Source organism: Crocodylus siamensis, chromosome 15 (assembly GCF_052110815.1).
Source record: "Crocodylus siamensis isolate JL-2025a chromosome 15, ASM5211081v1, whole genome shotgun sequence".
NCBI lineage: Eukaryota > Metazoa > Chordata > Crocodylia > Crocodylidae > Crocodylus > Crocodylus siamensis.
This window is the reverse complement of record NC_143409.1, coordinates 35,329,421-35,353,370: the sequence shown is the minus strand read 5'-3', so window position 1 is coordinate 35,353,370 and position 23,950 is coordinate 35,329,421. Positions and strand designations below refer to the sequence as shown.

Sequence of the window (23,950 nt, the reverse complement as noted above, 5' to 3'; positions counted from 1 at the left end):
CCAGATGAGAACAAGAATGTGCAGGCTAGACTAAGCATCAGCACCACAAATAGTATTTTTAATTTTGTCATTCAGAAGAGATCATGGACAGGGGGATGAGCATGTTTAGGGGCAGGAGAAGAAAGTGATCAGGGTGAAGAAAAGCAGGTTACCAGTCAGAAAGGGCTGCAGAAAGAAAGATGCTGAGCACAGCAATGGTACTAAGCCCCTGAAGAGCACACGTCTCAGTGATGTCCGAAATAATGTGTGTGCCCCAGCATAGCCCTGGTTTCAGTATATTCTCCCTTAGTGTTCTGTAACTACTCAGTCCAGCAGTTCAGACTGGGTGTTAAGTTTATTTACTTATTTATTTGCCAAAAAGGCAGGAAACAGTTGCATTTGCCAACCAGAAAAAAATATGAATTACACTAAAATAAAGTGCAATTTTACTATTCACTGCTGCAGAACATGATTTTATTAGATGTGAGGAGGCAGATTGCTCCCCAGTACTTTACTGAAGATTTCTGCAATTGCTAATTTAGCTGCTGTTTGGGGTAAGGCTGTTTAATCTAGAAATCCATCATTAAGTTGCATGTTAACATTAAAACAGGTCTATGAAGACTAGAAACACAAAGAGTGGGTTGATTGAAATGATGTATCCAACAAGTGTTAAACATCAAACCACACTTCTTTGTTTCTTGTTTTTAAAGAAAATGCTCTGAGCTTGGGTCAGCAGAGCATAATATCAAAGGCTTTAGACTAATTAAGAGAAAACCATAAGGCACAAAAAAATAGGCTAAGGAACATGAGAAGTGAGCACAAACACACTATTAAATTCACAGAAAGCTAAGTACCAGTGAAATATTGAATATCCGTGAATTTGTAAGAGTCATGAAGGAGCTTTCTTAGAAAGGCTTTTATGATTTTTAGACATTATTTGCACTGCATAACATAACTGCTCTGCTATTCATGTGAAATGTATGGAAGTACACAAATGGAAGATTTAACTTGCTTGAAAATTTTCTTTCTTCTAGCAGGAAATGCCTGTATCCACTACAAGGAGTCTTACTTGTGACTTACCTCTTTAGAGGCTAGAATCAAACTGGCCAATCAAGACAAATTGAGAATGCCCAAAGAGTTGAAGGTCCAGTCAGGTAATTCAAGGTAGACCTCTACAAAGTAGATTAGGAAGGCAAACCTAGGGCTTGAACTTGAAACACTAGCACCTATAGAGAAGAGCCCTGACCACAGCACTACCAGGTAACTAGCCAGGGAAGACAGGCACAGCCGGGCAACTGCAGGTCCTCCCATGGCTCTTCCAGGTGTGTCTGCCTCTGCCCTGGTGGGGGGAGCCGCCATGGCTGCCCTGCCTGGCTTCATCTCCTGCCCAGCCCCAGCCTCCCAGCACTTCACAAAAAAACCCCAAAACCCCACATTCACCGGCTGTAGCAGAGGCTATGAGAGCTTCTGAGGGCTCATAGCAGAGCCCCCCTGTGCAGCGCAGGGAAGTGGGTGCCAGCAGGGATCGCCCCTCCAGCTGGCACCCACGCAGCAGCTGCCCCATGGCACAGGTGCAGCGCGGCTCAGCAGGGTGCTATGCATTGTCTGGGAGCTGAGGCAGATTCAGCAGTCAACCGCAGCCCAGCACCACTCTGCATGAGCAGCCCCGGCTCCCAGACAGTGTGCAGTGCTGCATCTGTGCCATGGAACAGCTGCCATGCAGGTGCCAGGCAGAGGGGCACAATCCCCATTGCCTCCCACTGTGCAGGGGGGCTCTGCCATGAGCCCTGAGAGGCCCTGATGGCCACTGCTGCAGCCGGTGAATGCCAGGCTTTTTTTTAAGTGCCAGGAGGCTGGGGCTAGAAGTGGGGTGGAGCCAGGCAGGGCAGCCATGGGGGCTTCTCCTGAGGCTCCTGCAGCTGTGCCTGCCTCTGCCCTGGCAGGGGGAGCAGTGAGAGAAGCCCCCATGGCTGCCCTGCCCAGCCCCAGGCTCCTGGCACTTTAAAAGGAGGGCTGTGGGGCTCTGCCAAACTATTCCTGGGGGGGTACCTCCAAAACATTTCAAAATGCCTGAAACATTTCCAAAACATTTCAGACGGTTTTGTTTCGTTTTGGAGATGTTTCAGAGCCTTCTGTTTCATTTCAGATTTGGTGTTTTGGGCACCGAAACAGTCCAAAACACCTCCAGAACAAAACAACTGCCAAAATTTCACACAGCCCTAATGGTTCAGTATTGCTTTCTTGGGCCTTTTTGCTTGTTCTTGTTTGCTCTTGTTCTTGCCTGGACCACAACCTAGTCTTGACCTTTAGTTTGATACCCAGACCTTGGCTTCCACTATGGCAAACCCCTCACCTCACATAATTTTCTTAGACTGACTGCCTATACCTGGTATACCCCTACAGTATTCAATTGAGGAAGAAATTCGTATGAGCACATGCTGCTGCATAACTACTTCAAATTCAACCCCAAATACTGAGGGTTATTAAGAAGGTCCCCAAAACAAATATATTAAGTACATAGAAAAAAACTATGGAAGAGACTTTCAAGAGTTTAAGTCTCCCTCAGAACTAGCACAAGGGCTTACTGTATCTATAGCCTTTCTGTTAGACAAAAGGAAATGCTCAGGTAAAAAATTCCTTTTTTCCACAGGAAAATACACGTGGAATGTCAAATAGCAGCATATCACCAGGACAGGAAATCAAGGATGCCTACGAACTCACACGTGTCACCGAGCGAGCATAACGTGCAAATTTCTCGGCCCAGTGGCAGAAACAGAGGAAATCTGCACATTTTATTTGTAAGATTTAGTGAAGATGTGAAAAACATGACCAGATGGATATATCTTTGCATGTTGGCTACAATCCTCACTGGCTGCGAAATAATGGACATGAAGGAAAAGAGTTTCAGATTTTGAAAGCTTCTGAAATTGTTCAATGTTGAGTTCAGTGTTGAATGTTAAAGCACTTCGGACAAAAACAACATACCAGGATTTCATGTGTAGTTTTTTTTTAAAGGTGCTTTACCTCTGGACAAACACAAGAAGGAAATGTAATCAACTTTCTATTACCAGCTTTATGTTTGGAATAAGGATTTTTCCCTTGCAATGAGGTGCAGGATCGCTGTGTCCCAAAAGAACCTTAGCTTCTTAAAGCTACTCCTTGCCAAACTGACACCAACCAGGATGACCACCTTTTAAAAACAAAATCTACCAGTGCCTCCAAAAAAATAAATTCTTTCTAGGAGTATTTTATAAAACATGTGCCTCTTAAGGGTGAGTTCTGGTGTGAATTTGAAAAGACCGGCAGTGACAAGAAATAATCTTGATGAGCAGACAGACAGTCTTACATCGCTTGCTATCTCCAGTGAACTGCAAACGGCTATCACCTGGATTTTAAAGCCTGAGGTTTAAGATCTGTTTTAAGACCTGCTTTATAAAAATGTTGCTTCACCTTTTTATTGACTGGATTTATTAATACTAATAATGTAATGCTATACCATACACAAAGAGCAAGACCTACAGTATGTCTTTTTTGTTGACTACTTTCTGAAAGTAGATTTACATTTGTACCTCATATATCATGCGATTCACTTTTTCAGGTTTAGCGTTCTACCTTTGAGCAGAGGCATGGGGGAGCTCATTGGGCGCCTGGGGTGAGAGAAGCGTTGGGGTATATGCTGAGCACTGTAGACCTGAAAGTGGGGAGGGGAGAAAGAGGAAGGGAAGACTGATCTTTCCAGGTTACTGCTGCCCCTGCTGCTTTTACAGCAGCAGCAGATTTGCTCCAGCAGCAGCAGCCATGGGGCGAGGCTCCTGCTCTGTACCCCCTCTGGCAAAGGCTCCTGAGGGTGGGGGGGAAGAGGATCATTATATTTGACATACTCGTAACCCTGCTCTCCAGATACACTCCTTGATGTGACACTGCCCTGCCCCTGCCACAGCAAATACTCCTGGGGCAATTCTGGCACACGTCATAGTAGATATAATTAACAGAATAAGGAGCAATTCTGTCAAGTTGCAGCAAGGGAAGTTTAGGTTAGATCAGGGGTTGGCAACATTGTTGGGCCAAGTGCTAAAAAAACCCAGAACCTAGACTTCAAAGATACTGGCATACCAGAAGTGGACAGTGGAAGAGCCCCAAGGGGTCCAATCCCTGTCATGGAAGCACAGCCCCTGCCTCTTCCCTGCCATGCTCCTCAAGGCACGCGTGCAGCCGCTTCCAGCAACAATGGGCAGACAAGAACCTGATGGTGTTTAACACCAAAAAATGCCAGGTTCTCCACCTTGGGAGGAAAAACCTGCAGCACCCTTATAGGCTCGGCAGTGCTACGTTAGATAGCACTACAGAAGAAAGAGACTTGGGGGTCATCATTGACCACAAGATGAACATGAGCCTGCAATGCGATGCTGCGGGTAGTAAAGCGACCAAAACGCTGGCTTGCATCCATAGATGCTTCTCGAGCAAATCTCGGGACGTCATTCTCCCCTTGTACTCGGCCTTGGTGAGGCCACAGCTGGAGTACTGCGTCCAGTTTTGGGCTCCACAATTCAAAAAGGATGTGGAGAAGCTTGAGAGAGTCCAGAGGAGAGCCACGCGCATGATCAGAGGTCAGGAAAACAGATCTTACGATGACAGGCTGAGAGCCATGGGACCCTTTAGCCTGGAAACGCATAGGCTCAGGGGTGATCTGATGGCCACCTATAAGCTTATCAGGGGTGACCACCAGGATCTGGGGGAACGTTTGTTCACCAGAGCACCCCAAGGGATGACTAGGTCGAACGGTCACAAACTCCTTCAAGACCGTTTCAGGCTGGACATAAGGAAGAATTTCTTTACTGTCCGAGCCCCCAAGGTCTGGAACAGTCTGCCAGCGGAGGTGGTTCAAGCACCTACATTGAACACCTTCAAGAGTAAACTGGATGCTTATCTTGCTGGGATCCTATGACCCCAGCTGACTTCCTGCCCTTTGGGCAGGGGGCTGGACTCGATGATCTCCCGAGGTCCCTTACAACCTTGATGTCTATGAAATCTATGAAACAAGCCGAGCTGTGGCTGTGGACCCTGGTGCAGTCATCTGCCTCAGGGAGCACGGTGAGGAAGAGGCCAGGGCATGGAGCGGGTAGGCCCCTTCCCCTTTGCAGACCAGGCAGGGGTGACACACACAGAGGCAGCACAGGCCCTGCTGGGACCCCTGGGGCCACAACAGGGACAAGGGCCACAGCTGAGGTCCATGCTGTCCCACAGCAGTAGCCCAGCACAGCTCAGCACAGCGGGAGCGGGAGTGGGAGCAGGAACAGGGGCAGGGGCAGGGGCAGGCAGCACAGCTCAGCCCATCGGCGCTCATGTACAGGAGGAGGAGCCCCCCGGAGCAGCTGCCCCTCCCACACCACCCCCACACACAAGCACCTTCCCCCAGCCCTGTGGTCAGGCCAAGAGCTGCCCTGCCCCATTCTCAGGGCCATGGCTCAGGCCTGGCACACAGCTCCCTCAAGCACCACATGGATGAGCTCTGTGGGTAGAGGAGACACAGACGGAGGCATAGGGACCTGGAGTCATCCAGCCAGAGCCCTCCTTTGCAGGGCTGCTGTGCTCGCCCTGCCCTTTGCAGCTGGATCTGGTGGGATGTGCCCTTTGTCCCCTCACTCTGCACCCCACCAGCCACACAGGAATGCTAGGCTTTGCGGGTATGCAGCCCCTGGCAGTGGAGTGCAGCCTTGGCCGCCTCCCTGCCCCAAAGTGCATACAGGAATGAGCCGGGCCAGGACTTCAGACCTCAGTGCAGCTGCTTGCAGGCTCACAACTGCCTACCACATCCAGCCTCCCCACCACCTGCTGCAAAGCAGCCCAGACTCCACAGCCCCGGTTGGCGGTGGCATGCCAAGCAAAATGCCTTCATGTGCTATGCTCTGGCACATGCGCCGGAGGGTGCTGACCCCTGAGTTAAATATTAGGAAAAACTCTCTCACTAGGAGGGAAGTAAAGAAATGGAGCAGGTTACCCAGAGAGGTGGTGGAATCTCCATCCTTGGAGGTTTTTAAGACCCAGCTAGACAAAATCTTAGCCGGGATAATATAGTTGGGGACAGTCCTTCTTTCCACAGGGGACTGAACTAGATGACTTCCCAAGGTCCCTTCCACCCCTAACTTTCTATGATTCAATGCCCAGGGCTGGTGGCCTGCTTGTCCCATCTTAGTTCCATTACTGCCTTTGGGAACGGATCCTTCTTGTAGAGTGGTGGTTGCCAGCTGAATTAATTATAAGTCTGGGACCTCCCTGTACAAGAAGGGGCTGTACATGATGGGTGAAAAATGTGAACAGAGACATAGAAAATAGTTATGTTTTGGGCCATGTGAGGTACATGTTTGTAACTAAAACCTTTTAATGTCTTCATCTGTAATTAGTATTTATCTCTCTGTTCCAGAAGTAAATAGGTCCACTAACTCAAGCCCAAATCTTCACTCGAAGGAATTGGGCTCTTGACTCCTTCTCCTGGATTCCCCTTTTCAAGAACAGTGTTTGAGAGATTTTATTCATTGCCTTTTAATTCAGAAACAGAGAAGATCAGGTGCTTATAGATAGTTTAAGAATCTGGTAAATCCTTCCTTGTTAATCAACGCCAGTGCTAAAGAGTTGCAAGACACTGCTAGTACATATTGGCTAATCAGGACTGGGACTGATTAGTACCCCTCAGCTAACTGAGGTTCCCAGCCTCCAGAGCACAGGGGAGTCTTGAAAGGCTCCCATATGCTCCAGAGGCTGGGCACTGGCCACACATTTAATTAGTCATGATAGGAACCAGCCACAAAGTGTAACACATGCATGGTGCACTGCCCCAGCTGGGAGTTCTGATCAGCTGATGGGGCTCCCAGCCATGGGAGTGTAAGGGGACAAAGCTTGTTACTTGCTGGTGCAGGGGGAGCCTGCGATCAGGAAGAGCAATTGTTGGGATTCTGCGTCAGTTCCCATCGTGCCTTTACTTTAACATCTTTCAGGGGCCTTAGGAATTAATTGCTCTGAGGTTAAGCAAACCAATACTGTTAGAGATGTGTTCTTTCGTTATCCAAGGATTAAATTGATCCCAAGTCTGACAAGGATTTTCTATATCACCACTGCTCAACCATTTACGGCTGAGGGATGATGAGTGGTGTGGTGTAGTTCCATAGGCTGGATTAGACCCCACACCTAAGAACTGGCCCCATGCCACCAGATCCATGTACTGCCTATCAGAGCCCTGTGCCACTTCCTTTGATCCTCTGCCCCCAAATGAGGGCCCTGCGCTTCATCCCCCTGCCCTGTGCTGTCCCCCTGGGCTCCCTGCTACCCACCCTGCCTCCAGCTGGACTGTGAGCCCAGGTCAGGCCCCAAGCCACATCCGCATGCCAACCTAGTGTACCACCTAGGCCACAGGGCTCCCCACGAGTTCAGAAATTTGGCAGCAGAAGAGCAACAACTGCCACTTCCGGTCCTCTGCTGCAGAAGTTTTGCACCCATGAGGACACCTGTGGGCCAGATGGCATGGCTCCCACAGGCTGGGGGCTGAGCATCCCTGTTCTATATCAATGCTCTCCAAATCCTAACATACTGGGGGAGTCAACAAGGAAGGGAACACAGGGTTGATGCCTCCTGTAGTCTGGGAAAATAAACTTTGAGATGTGTAGAAATTCATGAACAACAGCATATCCATCCCAATCCAAGTCATCAAAGCCTTGCTATGACTGGAGAATGGATGATACTGTGTCTTATGGCCACCAGCTTCTGAATCCTGTCTCCAGTAAAACAGAAACTGCAGTGAAAGTGGGTATCAATGATGTCTCCCAGAAGTACATAGCCTGCCTGATGTCATCCATCTCATTTGTGTTGACAAATTCAAGTTGTTCCAGAACAGAATCCGGAATGTCCAGACTGGACAGCAGCTTCTTTTAGCTTTTTAAGGAAAGCTACTCTGATAAGTAGGAATGTCTTAGATGTATGTACATGAGCCACTTAATGTTAACTACCATTTTGGAAAACACCTCTAGAGAGTCAGACAGGCCAAAAAATAAAACAGAGCAGAGAATAAGGAAAAGGATCTTCTCTCTTTGAATGACAGAATTGGCAAAACAATCAGTGCAGCAGACTTATAATTTAGTTAACCAGACCTGAAACATATCATCTCCTCTGGAAGTTCATATAAAAACATTTAGATATAGTAGCATTATAGTATTATTGTATCCTTGATGGTCCAGGGGATGTGAGAGAAGCAAGATTTGTTTGGTAAAACCCAAACAATACCGCTCCTCTTCATATCATGCTCTCCCTATTATCACAACTTTTAACATCAATGGCCAACTACCCTATATATTAATGCAAGAAAATGCCATTTATTGTCACACTAGACACTGTCACAAACAACTTGATATCGACTAATTAAGTGATCTCCACTGAGTGTTACTGCTTAATGTGCTTTACTGCTTAATGTGATAACTATCAAATAATATTCCATGATCAAATCTGTTAGCAGATCTGGTAGGCATGTAATTTGCTTTGCTGAAGAAATCTCTCAAGACATACAAAAGCAAAAATAAAATCTATATTTTTAAAATGTTAAGATGGGCATTTAAGGTGCTTTTTCAGAGCTTGGAAATTTAAGGAATTTGCCTGGCACTTTACAGCCACATGTGCAATCTCTTTTAGTTAAGTTGTAAAGGTTTGTATGATTTTTCACTGCAATAAGCTTTTAGGGTATGCTTGTAAAACTCTTGAAAAGTGGCAAACAGATTAATAAAAGGGTCAGAGAGTGGATGAGACACAGGCATAGCACTCCTGGGGGCAGCTGGAGGGGTTTAAAACCCATCCACCTTTGTGTGTGGCAATATAATCTTTCCACCTTATGAACCAGCCCTGGCCCTGTGTGCTGCCTGCATGGCGCTACATGCTGCAGGCAACACAGGGGGTCAGACCAGGGCACTTCATGCAGCACAGTGCCAAGCCCAACCTGTATGCCACAGGAAGCCCCAAGGGCTACATGCACATTGGACCACAAGGCCAGCGTGTGCTGCATGTGGCATGTGAGGCTGGACTGGCCATTACCACTACATGCAGCAGAGGAGGCCAGTACTCTTTAATATACTGTACATTTATTTATATTCATTCAAAGAAGTTCCAGAAGTAGCTCTGCTTATAGCCTCCAAAACACCTGCCCCAGGATGTTTAGTAATGATATGAATACCTGTTTCACCTGGTGCTTGGCCTCAGACACAGGTGTGACATTATAACTGAGGGAGTTATAGGTCACTGATCTTACTGCAAGCCTCAAGATTTTCAAGGTGGGAGAAGTCCATAACCTCAGTAATAAAGAAAGCTCTCCCAGGACCCATGTCTAAATGATGCTCCTATTTTTTGAATGACAGTATCTGCTCATCTATGCATGGCTCCAGCCAAGTTTTGGAGACAGTTATTCTATAACGAAATGTGACATGACCTCATTTTCATTATTACATTACTCTTTTAAATGAAAACTTGCCAAACTGTCAGCTGAGCCTGATTGTGTCAACTGTGAGCAGCTGGTGTACCAACATCCTCTATCTCCCACTACATCCCATATTACCTTTTTCAGCAGCTTATCCAAAAGAATAGACTGCACAATATTCATGAGAATGGTGCCAAAAGACCATATTTACTTGATTCCAAGGTGAGTTATTTTTCCCCATTCTACATGAGGGGAGAGGAAGCCTTGTCTTGGATTCAAATACTGGAGCTAGAACCAGAATCTGGGGCCCACGTGCTGCCTGGTCAGGGCTGGGATGGCTTGAGTTGGCTCATGTAATGGGGGAGGGGTTGCATGGTCAGGTGAGTGCAGGGGAGACTGCAAGATGGATGTGGGGGGCTGCGGGAGAGGGAGGATGTGCAGGAGAGACTGTGCAATGTGTGACCCAAGAGGAGTGTGGGGGAAACCACAAAGCAACAGGAGAGCTGCTGCAGCTGTGGCCCTGACCTGGAGCTAGCACCCATGCAGAAGCCACTGCCTCTGTCACTGGGCCAGGGATGTGGCCAGGGCTGGAGCAGCTATTGTCACCTGACTGGATCCAGGGATAGAGCCACTGTGTGCTCCATGCCCTGGGCCAGAGCTGGAGCCAGAACCACTGCATGGGGTAAGCAACAGCAGGGGTGGGTAGGAAGGGATAGATAGGGGGCAGGGGACAGGCAAAAATGGTGAGGAGGGACAGGACCTGGCAGAGCAAGCAGCAAGGGAAACAGGCAACAGGGAGCACAGACACCAGGCTGGGGGGCAAATGACAGGGGGGCAACCAACAGGGGTACAAGTGGGGGAGGTAAGGGTCATGGGGTCAGGGGTCAAGCCACCTGCCCCTGCTGATGCTTTCACCACTGCGGCAGTGGGGCAGGGGATAAATTTTAGATGACCATTCAATAATTGGATTCTATACATTGAAAGTTGTAAATCCAATTACTGGGGGGTTGTCTTACATTCCAAGTTACCGTGGGGCCAAGTAAATACAGTACCCCTCCTCAAAAAACTGATTCTGAAGTCAGTCTAAATGTAAGTCAAAGTCTGGGGTGACAGACTCCCAGAAAAATGAATATTAGGATCCTCTTATATAAGAGGGCCATTTCTTAGATCCTTGCTCTAGGAAGATTCTATCTGACAAACTGGAGTGGAAGAAGTCTCTCTGAGCTTTCCAAGTCCAATGAGGAGCCATTTTAACTCACTGAATAGCCTAGAGAGCCAAGCAGCATTAAATAAGATCATCAGTTGGCTGTTACCCACAACAGTACAAAGCAGAACAAGCAAAAAGCAGAGAAAATGTCTTTAGACAATCACAGTAGCAACAGTATTTCATTTTAATTTACTTGAAAGAATGGGAACAGGCCCAAAAACCTTGTGTTTTCCTGTTAGACAACCTAATTTCAAATGTTAGAGGCCAGTGGCCAAAAAATCAGGCTGTCTCTCCTCCTCTCAAATCTCAACCAATTCTATCTCAGGTAACAGCGCTGCATCCCTAAATCCCCCTTTGCTGTTTCAATTGATTACAATGTAATTCTTCCTCACTTCATGTCCTAACACTCTTAGGCAGAGCTGGCATGAGCACCAGTTGCTTTGTTTGTAATGAGAAGGGACAACACTTTACAGGTATTGTGCAATTAACTGGTTAATTCTGCAATTGCCTGGAGAGCAGCTATGCATGCAAATTAGCTATCACACAGTAAAAAGCTCCAAAGAGCTACAAAGTTAGACCTCAAAAATGTGTATCAGCTTTATAGGTGACTGTTCTCCAGTTTTAATCTGCATCTGTAGCAGGGTCCCCCCCTGCAACTGGGAGCCCCATCAGCTGACAGAAGTCCCAGCCACAGGATGCGCAAGATAAAACAACAAGCCCTGGGGATCATGGCAGCTGCCACAATCCCCTCCCCCACAACCCCAACAATAAAGTGAGATGGGATCTAATACACAATCCCACAATCATGTCTCTTGCCATGCATGACTGTGCATTAGATCCCATTGTACCTTTAGCTTCATGGGTAGAGGGGCCCTACATTTCAGTGACAGAGTAAATCCCACATTTCCTTTGACTACTTCACAAGTGCAGTATAGCTATTAGACCCAATCTAACCACTCTGAGACAAAGCTCTCAAATTACACCAAATATGGATCTAGCAAGCCCCACTGCACAGGGAGATGCATGTTCCAAGAAGGGAAGATTTATGGGGTCTGACCCCTTCTCAGTAGTAAATCACTGGAGAAAAAGGCATCATGTAAAGGACAAAGTAACATTTTATTACCTACAACCATTCAGAAACATCTTCATCAAAGCTTTAACAACAATACCAAAGAAAAAAAATGACTGAAAAAATATCCCTCTTCAGCCTTGCCAGGACCAAACTCCAAATAAATTCAAAGAAATATGTATATCTAACCGCCCTGTGCCTTTGAACACCTGTAAACAAGACCAGGCAATTACTACAGACACTTATCCAAATGAATGTCAAGTTTCATTAGAGTTCAGATAATCTGTTAATGTTTTACCACTCAGTCAGTATACAGGTAGTCCTACAGCTCCCCAACATAGGACTATTAAAGCATGCATAGCCTTTTTAAGTAATAAGCTTTCATATGAAAATTATCCTTAAATAGTTGTTTACTAGTAAAAATAAGACAATCTTCTGCATAAGATACATATCTGCATTCTGGCAGCTGTTGGGAGTATTTGGGTGTTTGGATAAACATCCAAAAGCGTATCTGGTTATACTGAGACTACTCTTTCCATGAATGCCTGAACCCCCATTCTTAAATTCCTCTTCTTGACCTTCATTTGGCCTTGGAGAATGTCCCCAGAGGCATCCAGGACATCACAAGATATCACACACATATGCATACCTTGTGGCATCTTTGAGGACATCTGAAAAACTGGGTGATGCTTCCCCCAATCCACTTGCCTTCCCCTCCAGCAAAGAGTTCCTAATGAAGCCCCACTCACTCCTTCACCGCCCCCCCCAGCCTTTTTTCAATCTTTTTCACATAAAAATGTCCATATCCCTATTTTCACACACCTTCTCCCTCACTCTAACTCAGCTGTCCCTGGGCTCTTGGTTCCTGAAAACAGGATGAGCAGAAAAAAAAAAAAGAGGGGGGGGTGGAAAATGGAACAGGGGTCTGAAAGGAGTCTACCACTTATTGCAATATTAAACAGACAAGGAATGTGGGCAAGGAGGTCAAAAACTCTGATCAAGTGGTGAAGACAGGTACAGGGAGCTTTCCCTGCTTGTATGGAATCCCCCACTAACTATGCATGCAGACCCCCTACAATAGTGGCTGAGAAAGGAAGAGCTGGCAACCAGTTTTCCACCTGTTTCATGCTTACCTGAAGTATGGGAAGACATTTCTTAGGCACCAGCGGTAGCCAATATTTCCCATAAACCTGGCAGGTGCTGGCAGTAGCCAGGACAGGACTGTGAAATGCAGAGTCCCAACCATACTGAAATTTCTGAAAAAATATGCCCTTTTTCTAGCCAAGATGTCATGAGAAAATGCCAGGCCCTCTTCCTTGCATCTTTTGAGTGTATTTTAACAAACATGACAACAGAAGGACATTGGCCACCATTGGCCCCCCTGCTTTACCTGTGATAGTTAAGGTGTTATGCTTCATGCTTATGTAGGGTTGACTGTGTGTAGTTTTACTAATACGTTAGACAATGGATTTGTATAGGATGGTTTGGATAGGTATGATTATTATCTGATTATCTTATCTGATTATCACTCTGGCAGGGGGTTGGACTAGACAACCTCCGGAGGTCCCTTCCATCCCTACTTTTCTATAATTCTGTCTACAAAAAGAAAACAGCCAAGACTGTAATATATTACTTGAAGTATAAGACAAAATCTATTAACAGATCTGCTATAACACCCTTAATTCTCAACATTATTTTGGTCATGAGATGGAATCTATATTGTCCCATGAAGCCCATCGCTTGGGTAAAATCATCACTAAGAGAACAACAGACTAGGAATCAGAAAGTCTGGGTTCTACTTCTACCTGTTCCTTCTGCCTCAGTGAGTAAGCTTAAGCAAGGCACTTCATATTTTTGTGCCTCGGTTTCTCAATCTGTGAGGAAGCATAAGGATAGCTCTTACAGGGTTGGAAAATTTTATTTATTCAGGAGTGCCGATAAAACAGACATGTTACTTGGATGACAGGTCCTCAAGCTGAAAATATTTTTCTAAAGTATCATTGAGAAACATTCATATTTTTTCTTAGGAAAGAGCTTTACTTTTCAAAACACAGGTCTCAGCCATGCAATCTGGTTTGTGAAGCAGGAGTCTAGTAGCATGTCAGATACTCTGATGAAGACCAGAATGGCTCATATAAAGATCTAGATACAACACATTTTAATATAAAAACAACCTGTTCATTGTGCTTCAACTACAGATTGAGGAGAAAGCAGGGCTATCTATACATTACCTGAATTAAGAAGGCACTTATCTGATTGCATTATCTGTCTACCTGGACCCCAAATTGATCATTATAAATGCATTTTAAGCATACCATTACCTAGAAACCAGGGACAAGGTTATAGGGAAAATGTCATAAAGAACCTGAATTATTTTAGTCTCAGCTACCAGCATTTCCTCACACCATGAAAGAAAGTTAGGTGCTTGAATCCCATCTACTTATAACTGTAACTTTTTAAAACATCCACAACTTGAGATAAACTGAAAGATTATGCCCATTAGGTTTCTGTGGGGGAAGAAACAAGAGCTATATCTTTCAATGTTTCTCTACATAAGATAGTGTATCACACAGAAACAATCTAACCTCCCATTAAATTAGAGAGGCTGCCTTTGCTAACGGCAAGGGCAGCAGTGAGAAAGATGTCTAGGATAACCAACCTATTCAGAAAGGCTTAAATCAAAGCTTTCTTCCCAGTTCTGGAAAGTGAAAGCACTTCTTGGCATACAACCTCTTCCAGCACAGTGGGTGAGAATGTGTGACATCTGTGCTCCCCCTCAAATAGTCGCTTGACAAAGGCAGGCAAATCCTTTCTTCCTGATACATTTTTGAGATTATTCCCCATGTTTGCTGCCTTAAAGCAAAGCTTAGTTTAGAGACCTCCCATCCCAAGTCTCATTTAAATCCTCTCTCATCTTAGCCCATCATATGCCTAAGCAGCAGCATCTTGTAAGTGATAGCTAGGAAACTCTGCTTCTGAAGGAACTGATTTGGAATTTCAATAGACATATTACCAAAGGATGCTGGTGGCAATGATATTTTTTTCCCCCCAAAGTATTTTGAAAATTACTTTTAAAAGACTTAACAGTCATCAAAAGAGTGCAAAGGGCAAAGGTTTTGATTAATCTTATCTGCCTCTTTTGGACATGAATCAGGCTGCTGACCAGAGGCGACTTGTTAAAATTAGTTTAAAAGCTGAAACCAGAATCACATACTAGAAGAAGCGAGTTTAAAAAGCTCAAGGAGTCAAAGCTTATGGAAAGGAGAGAGAAAGACATCCATAGAGACCAAATGTACTAACATAAATAATGTAAAGACAGTGATTTTTCCCACCTACCCATGGTAATAAGCTATTAAGCACATTAGGAGGTATAGGAGAAAACATATTTCATTCTTTGCACCTTCCTTAGGAAGGTCTGGTAACCCAGAGATATAGAGAAGTGTTCATTTAAGGGTTTTCTATATTAAAACCCAGCACATAATTATTAAAATCCTAGCTTCTCTCTATACAGTGGGTTATGGTTAAAGAAGAAATGCAACAAAACAAAAAGCAAATGCATGCTGGCAGGTACCTGCACACAGCAGAGCCTGAATTCTTGGACAGCTCACACCGTTGTGCTGGCAACTACCAGAATACCAAAACATTTGCACAAAAAAAAAAAAAGTCACTTACCATGGACCTGCGGTACGGCATGAACCCTGCACTGCACAAATAACCAAGTACAAGGAAGATACTTCAAGCCGTCACCTTGTTTCATATATAGTACCGCTAGTCCGCAGGTCTGATGAGAGACGCTTAGCAATGGGTTCAGCAGATCTGTAACATGCTCCTCCTGCAAAGAAATTGCCCATCTCCAGGGAGACTCCGACGCATGCCTGACAGACTCATTTCACTGAGCAGCATTACTTGGTTTTGCAAAACGGGCCACCGTCATTTAGTAAAATGGCATTTTTAAAAAGCTCTCTAAAGGTGCTGTACACAGCGTCGACAGGGAGGCGGTATTAGACAGCATTCAGCAAGGGGCTTCTTTTTTTTTTTTATTATGATTTAAATCTCTTTGTATGTCCCCGCTGGCGTGCAACTGCCACCAGAAGGGGACAGAGCCAGCTAACTTCACAGATGTGACCGCAGAGCCCACCAGTCCTCAAGGCAAAGCTGCCAGCCTCCCCCTGACCACCGGGCTCCCGCACACCCCCGGGGCCCTCCAGCACCAGCGGGCACAACCCGCCGCCCGGACACGGACACGGACACGCCGGGGCAGGGGCAGGGGCAGGGGCAGGGGCGGGCGCATTGCACTGCACCCGCCCGCTGTTTACCTCGGGAAAGACGAAGCGGGGATGCGCGATGGAGCAGCGCTTCTCCCTCCGGACCTCGGCAGCGGCGCGCCGCGTTGCTACACTGGAGACGCCCCCGCCAGCGCACCGGCAACTCTGCGGGCTCCCCCGCGGCTGCAGCCGGGTGCCCCTCGCAGCCCTCGCCCGGCTCAAAGGGGCAACGGCAGCGGGGTCGCACCGAGCGGGGCGGGGGAGGGTCCGGGCGCAGCCTCCCGCGCCCCTCACCTGCCGGGGGCCGCGCGCGGCAGCTCTTTTGTGTGCGGCTCGGGCTCCGGCTCGGGCTCGGGCGCCCCACGCCGCGCTAGCGGGCCCGGGAACCTGGGTGACGGCGCCCGGGAACCTGCATGCGCACAACCAGCCCCGAGCGCTGCGGCGCGGCGGGGGCTGCCGGTCCCCGCCACCGCCCCCAGCCTCGCACCGCGCGGCTCCCGGCTCCGCCCGCCTGCAAGCGGCGGGGACGGGGACGAGAAGGGCCCGGCCAGCGCTGCCCCCCGCACGCGGCCGCGAGTCGAGAGCGTGGGGGAGGGGAAGCCTGGGGCTCGTGCCTGGCGACACCCCGGGGCCGCGGCGGACGACGCGGTCGGCTGAGGAGGCCCGTCCCTACCTGCCCGCCACGCGAAGGGCCCGCCTCGGCCGACACAGCCCTGGCACCACCGGGCTGCTCGACACGGAGACGTAGCCTGCAGAAGTTACAACAATGAAACCCGCCACTGTCCATTCACAAAGCAAGGGTGGGCCGGAGCCGCCGACAATGGGACTCGGGCGCTGCTCCTCGGGCCCGACGCGGGTGCCGCGGCGGAGCGCTGCACGGCCGGGTGCCCCGGCCTGGGGAGGCTGCCCGGGGGGCCGTGCAGCAGGCCTGCTCCCGGGGGTCCCCTGCCCAGCGGGGCGGATCAGGGGCCACATTCCTCCTCGTGATCTCTTCCAGGCAGTACCAGAACGGGAGGGGGGCGGGGAGAGGGTGCCTTTAGGTGGCTAAAGGGGGCACTGCTGTTAGGGGGCTGATGGCTCCACTGCTGCCTGGAGTGAAGAGCGGCCCTCTTACACTTCTGGTTACATCTCTAGTTTATGCCAGAGAACAGATGAGCCTGGGCTAGTCTTGAAATCAGAGACCACACAAGTGTCACCACACCCATTTTTTGGTTCCCCCACCATCCATGCCAAAACTCAAGCTCCCGTAGCCCAGAACGAAGGTGTCCATTCTGCCCATCCTCACTTCCCAAGATAGGGTACCTGCAGCCATGTCACCTTACCCATCTCTCATTGACAGTGGCAGATACCTGCCCTTCTGGTTCAAGCTGCCTACTCTTTCCCTAGTCCTCATTTCTTCTACAAAATGCCTGCTAATTCCCATCAGCCCTGCCCTGCAATCCCACGAAAAGGTTGAGATCACATGGCGTTCCCTCCACAAAACACATGTACTGTATTTTCTGTCATGTAAACACATCCTAGAATATAATAATATGTACCTTGTTTTTGAAAAGCAGAATTAAGGAAAAAAAGATTTTTCCAGAGTTATGGCTGCGTAGAGCAGGGATGGAGCTTAAACTTCAGCTAATTCACCCTCCCTTTATTGCTTACCTAAAGCTGAGACCCTAACTGCCATTGAAGACTGGCTTCCATGGGTCGAGCTATGATTTTGAAAAGAATGAAGTCTTCAGGGCTGTGCAATACCAAGAGCAAGACCAGGAACAGCCATCAGACAGCAGAATTGCTAGGAAAGATTAGCTTGGTTAGTAGAACAAGACCATTAAAAAGAAGAGGTTATTAAAGACCTGTGGAGTGGTGAACAGGAGTCATTAAGTGAATTGACTACCTTAGCTGACAGAATAGCAATGCTCAAGTGCTGCAGCATGGAGCAGAAATCAAAAGCAGGTTGCTTCTAGCCTTGGTGGAAAAATCAATTTTCCTTTTTAAAACATGCACCCCAACTTTAGGGAAAGGTTCGTGTGGTATATGAGAAAATATGGTAAATTACTCAGCCAGAAATTTATAGATGTTATGTTCATTCCATCCCACCAGCAGAACACAGTCCTGCTTCCAGCTTTTGGACAGTTGGGAGGCAACTCACACTTGGATCTCCCTTGTCCTCAAGCAAGCTACCAAATGGCAAACCCTGTTTCAATGTACTGGAAAAGGGTTACTTTTCAGGACATCACCCCTCATAACATTTTATTCCTCTCATCTAATGAATAATAACACTAGTGTTTGTATCACAGAATACTCTGCACAATCTTTATTTCAACCTGTTCTTTGTAACACTTTGCTGGATCCTAGCTGATTGTATTTTTTACGAGAGTAGCTGGTGACCTTAAGTTCCACTCTTGCTTGGGTTACTACAAATAAGCAAAGCTGAACCTAGCAAAAAAGAGAGAGATTGTACATTAAGGCTCAGGATGATTATAGCTCAGCACAAGAAATCTGAGTCTACCATGCAGAGAAATAATACAAGATGGAAGATCAAATCACAAAATCCATCCCCTGCTGAGGACAGGACATTAGACCTCCATGCAAGAAGTTAAGATAATGTTACACATCATAGTTAAAGGCTCACAATGGTACAGTTTCCTGGGATGCAACAGCTGTTAGAAACTATTGGATCTTTCTAATTGCACTAATTGCAATAGTGATTTTTTTTTGTATATAAATATCTTCAGCCAGCTTCCTCTATATAACTGATATAATATATTTGGGAGATTGAGTGCATGAAAGTTAGACATTGTATATATACAGCTACTCCTTCCATTTTAGTGGAACAGTGAGCAGAAATGTGTTATGATACGAAGACTGGAAAGCCACTTTAACACAGTTAAATTGCTTTGCAATCAGGTCAATATTAGCATGAAGTGTAGTAATTAATGCTTCCAACTGAGATTTGCTTGTGGATTGCACTGGTGCAGCCATACTATTTGATGGGCACAACAGCTGAAACCCAAGTATGCATAAAAGGCTCATTATAAATACATGGCTTGTTTTGTTTGTAAAGCTTGCTGTTACAATCTACCAGCTATTCAGTGGAAGTTTTAAGTACAGGTAGTTGGCCTCCACTGCATCTCATCTATCCAGTATCCTTTACCTTGATTATTTCATGGTATTTTGGTTATATATTCAATGTCTCCATATCTCTACATGTACACTAATAAGTAATATGTACCTGTGGCCACATGCACAGAAATTAATTTGTCTTCAGCTCTGCTGTTTTATATTCAGCGGGAAAAAAGTACATTTCATAACTAACACATTATATAAACTGGATAGATTGAGCCCAGAAAGCTGATTATAAATATAACCCAAGTGTATAGAAAGCAGAAGTACCTCCAACATGGTACATGAAACCTGGCAATCACATTTTCATGGGAGGAAGTACAGGCAGACCATCCTTGAAGTTCCTCCAAGTTGTGTTGTAGCTTGGGTGTCCTTTCTTAAAGACTGCTTTATTCCAAAGGGGCTGGATACATGTGATCTCATATTAGTATTCTTCCTCAGCCTCAGACTAAAACTATTGACTTGTCCAGATCCTTGTTACATTATATCACAAAAATGACATACCAGAGTTGGAATATAAAAGGGTGCATATTAACTTGGATATAATTTAGTAAACCATTTCCCTTCTCATCCTCCAACACCATGGAACCCCTTCCACAGTAAATCCTAGTAAAACAGGAATACATTTTCTTCTTCGGTGAAGACAGTAGATCCACAGAGACAGCCTGTTCTCCCTCCCCCTCCCTTGTGGATCTAAGAACACAATCAAGATTTGATGACTGACAATTTTTTAAATGGTAAACATAGCAGTTATATTTATGCTTTTTAAAAGCACCACCAACTGATAAAAATAAGTCAGCACAGCTTATTAAACTCCATTTTACATAGGCTCATTTTAGCAATTCGTAAATTTTATTTTTGTTTGTGAAACAAATCTGTTCAAAATCATTTTTAAAATATTGTTACAGTAGCAATTCCTTAGGCCATTTTTCCCCACAAAAGTATGCATGTGTATGCTGAAATGTTTAAGAAATATTACACCCTTTCATTCATGAATGTGTCAAATCTTGTATTTCTGGTAAATTATCTACAATGTCCCGCACATTAATAATTCTCAACTCTGGAGGCAGCATCATTCGGCTGCTCTTTAAGAAGCACCATATCCCAAGAGGCAGAATACATTCCCTCTCTCCATTAGAATAAATTCCATTCTTGTGAGTGTTTAAACATGTTTGAAAATGCCTTTGAGAAAATGTAGAATTGTAGAAGAGCAAAGACTTCTGTATTGTAATGCAATTTTAATATAAAGTCCAATTAATATGTATCCTGTCTTTCCATGAAAATAAAGGGGAACCAACAGTCTTATAACCAATGACTCTCTGTGCTCCTATTTACAACGTCTAAGGTTAATTTCTTTGTATGTAGTGTCATCTTGTATCTTGATTAGCAGTCTTGCTCACCATTTTGGGATATTTCTTGTGTGCCTTAAACCAGAGATAGCAAACATATGGCCTGTAGTGTTGCTTTATCTGGGCCACTGGGCTCTTGGCAGGCTACTAGAAAGTGGGGGTGGAGCTGCAAATTTCAAGGCCTCTGGGCCTGGATGGACATAGGCATCAGTGGCAGGGGGTCTGGCGATGGATGTGCAGATAACAGCTTTTGCTTGCCCTGTTGCTGCTTGGCCCTGCTACTGCTGCCATACCCACCATCATATGCAATACACTTGTCACTGACAAATCAAGATCCCAATTACACTTAGCCCATTTGTTTTCTCCCTACCTGTGAAAGACCAAATTCACAGGCATCCTTTGTATTCCAGAGGGTGAAATATCCAGTCAGGATCAGGAAAGGACAGTCTAAACCCCATCAGCAGCACATTTTGTTTAGGCAGCTGCACAGAGAACAGCTGCTGACCAAACAAAAGGAATCCTTTCAAATATGGTAACTCCATCATGGCTTCCCAGCTCTGCTCCTATATTAAGAAATACACTGTTGGCACTAGCCACAAAGATGTCATTACATAATGTTATCTACCTAAATAGCATATCAACGTTTATGATGAAAAATCAATACACTTATCTAATTTAATAGCAAAAGCAATTGAATTCAGATAGTAAGATCTTGAGCAGGGATTTCATCTCAGTTTGCAAGGAAGTATTCTGAACTTGAGTGTACAAATATAGAACGACACTGCTTGCACAATGTTTTTGGCAGATTTTCAAAACTGTAAGGTTGGGTTTTAACAGGCAGATGTATTCTTCTTCGGGTTTGGGCGAGGACACTAGCTTATCACAGTCCAAGCTGAATCAATGCAATGTTTCATCTGCCCACTCCTGTAACTGAATATGTATATCTACACTGCTATAGCACTAATTGTCCTTCATTTAGATTTAAGGTTCCAGTGCTTTAGCTCCACTTAGCCAATATAGAGCAGAGGGACAAAACAGTTACACTGGAGCATGCATCAGCTGAACCTAAGTAAATGTAAGTCCCATTTTCAAATGGTGTCATTTTACATGTCTGCGGCCTCTTTCTTTAGTTAAGGCACTAGGTACATATAGAAGATGACAACTTTTTCAATAGAAAAATCTATTTATATAACAACTCTTTCCCTGACCCCAATAGCATCAGTGTACACTCAGAATCTCCGAGCTGCCAGCTAGGCATTTGGTGTTTAGTACATGTCATTATTCCACTGATGCCTCTATGCAAGTGTAGCAAGAAACTCTTTTTGATTAAAACATAGCCTCTGCAGCCTCCCAGACCAGAGAAACACATATATCACAAAATCTGTAAAACTCTTATGTTAAAAAAACACTGTTCTCTCACACAAATGTGGAAGTCCAAGTTTTCCAGCTCTTTTTTTGTGGTTAAATTCACTTCCAGATTCAGCTTTATACTATTAGGCAGACATGGATTCAGCTATGTGGTCTGCTCCTTTATTCTTCAGGTTGGAAAGGATTGAGGACTTAAGTAGAGGAAGTCAGACAAAAATATTTTGCATCATTTAACAGCAAGCCCTTTGGCTGACTAAGTAACATTGGTGGAGTCTAAAATAAGTCAGCTCATCTGCTGTAGACAGTGTTAAATGGAAATATCCTTGAGGTTTGAGAACAGAAAGCAGACAGCTTACTTGTGCTTGGGGAATAAGCAGTATTCCTCTTTTCTACCTGCACACTCTCAAAACCAAAAACCCAGCCCACCTCTCTTATCCCATAAAGCTTCTTAAAAAATACTGAGCACCTTTTGTAAATAGGTACACAAATACAGGTTTTATATTGATGGGTGCACAATGTCCTGACTTCATTTTCTTTTAAAAGAAAATTGATTCACAAAGCATAAATGAAAGCCGAGTTCAAATTTCCACTTTAGGATGGGATAGGAGAAAAGAAAGGTTCTAACTGTACCTTTTGAAAGAGAATATGTAAATAGCACAATGTTGAGGTCAAAGAGACATGATGTAAAGGTGAGAAAAGGGGACAAAAGGCAGACCACTGAAGAATGCAAATGAAAGGAGGACCAGTGAAGCATCAGTTGGAAGAGAGGCATACAGAATCTGAACTGCCCAGTGAGATAGGAGCTGAGAGATCAGTAGCATCCCAAACAGCAGAGCTCAAGAACAAAGGACCCAATTCTTCTCTCTCTCACATCATGCTTAGACTACTGGAATTCCACCAATTCCATTAATGTTACTCCTCATTTGCATGACAGTGAGAGTAGAACCACCCCAATATAAGCAAGAGACATGACAGCTAGACAAATTATTTTAGGAAATACCTTTAATTTAAGGGGATGGGCTGGGATTATTACTAAAAGAAACAGAAACAGGATGAGACCCATTTTAAGTCAGTAGGACCTTTACCTTGGGAACAGTCTCAAGCCTCAGAGTTATACTTGAAAGTGAACAAGCAAAGCAATAGATAATTAAAAGTTATTTTGTTCAAGTATTTCACAGCACTTCTACCTTTTGTTGTAAATTTATTTTTTTTATCAGTTTGTCAGATTGCTCCTTACTTTGTAGAAGTCAAATTACCATCAATTTATGTGGTACTTTCTGAAAAAAGAACATATAGCTTGTCAGAGAGCAGCAATCATTATGCTTTAAGAATAAGGTCAATATCTTAAGTATCAGTTGTATATTGGACTATTAGCCACTTAACATTCCAACCTCAGACCTGAAGAAACTAAAAACAGCAACCAACTCTCAAATATAATCACTCTCTCCACACACATGCTTACCAAAACTGAAAAATCTGTCTTTTCTAAAGGCCTAAATTTCTGCCCAGAAAAATACCCTAATAAAATACTTCAGTGTGGAGAACTAGATTTCATAGACATTAGGGCTGGAAGGGACCTCGGAAGATCATCAAGTCCAGCCTTCCACCTGAAGGGCAGGAAGTCAGCTGGGGTCATAGGATCCCAGCAAGACAAGCATCCAATCTGCTTTTGAAGGTGTTCAATGTAGGTGCTTGAACCACCTCTGATGGCAGGCTGTTCCAGACCTTGGGGGCTCGGACAGTAAAGAAATTCTTCCTTGTGTCCAGCCTGAAATGGTTTTGTAGTAGTTTATGACCGTTTGACCTCGTCATCCCTTGGGGCGCTCTGGTGAACAAACGTTCCCCCAGATCCTGGGTGGTCACCCTGATAAATTTATAGGTGGCCATCAGATCCTCCCTGAGCCTGTGCTTTTTTAGGCTAAAGAGCCCCATAGCTCTCAGCCTGTCGTCGTAAGGTCTGTTTTCCTGACCTTTGATCATGCGCGTGGCTCACTCTGAACTCTCTCAAGCTTCAGAAGAATTCTTCTGATGCATCCGCCTCAAGGAATATTTCCACGACCAAACTGAATCCACTCCCAACAACAACTCATCCTCTGACAACACTCAGAAAAAGATCAACCCCAAAAAACCCAAAAAACCATCAGATTGGAC

At 45.4% G+C, this 23,950-nt stretch overlaps 1 protein-coding gene across 6 annotated transcripts in view; it reads right to left on the bottom strand.

Annotated features, from left to right (window-relative positions):
• Nucleotides 1-16,780, bottom strand: part of APBA2 (amyloid beta precursor protein binding family A member 2) — a 246,059-nt gene extending 229,279 nt beyond the window's left edge. For 2 of the 6 annotated variants that reach the window (XM_090029873.1, XM_090029875.1), the window contains exons 1-2: nt 16,020-16,155; nt 15,376-15,535 (exon numbers count right to left, since the gene is read on the bottom strand). The gene's annotated coding sequence lies outside the window, so the exon portion shown is untranslated. Of the gene's footprint in view, nt 1-15,375; nt 15,536-16,019; nt 16,160-16,641 lie in introns of those variants that run through there. The other 4 variants (XM_090029872.1, XM_090029877.1, XM_090029876.1 and 1 more) reach the window with 3 other exon arrangements.
• Nucleotides 16,781-23,950: the final 7,170 nt, after the last annotated feature.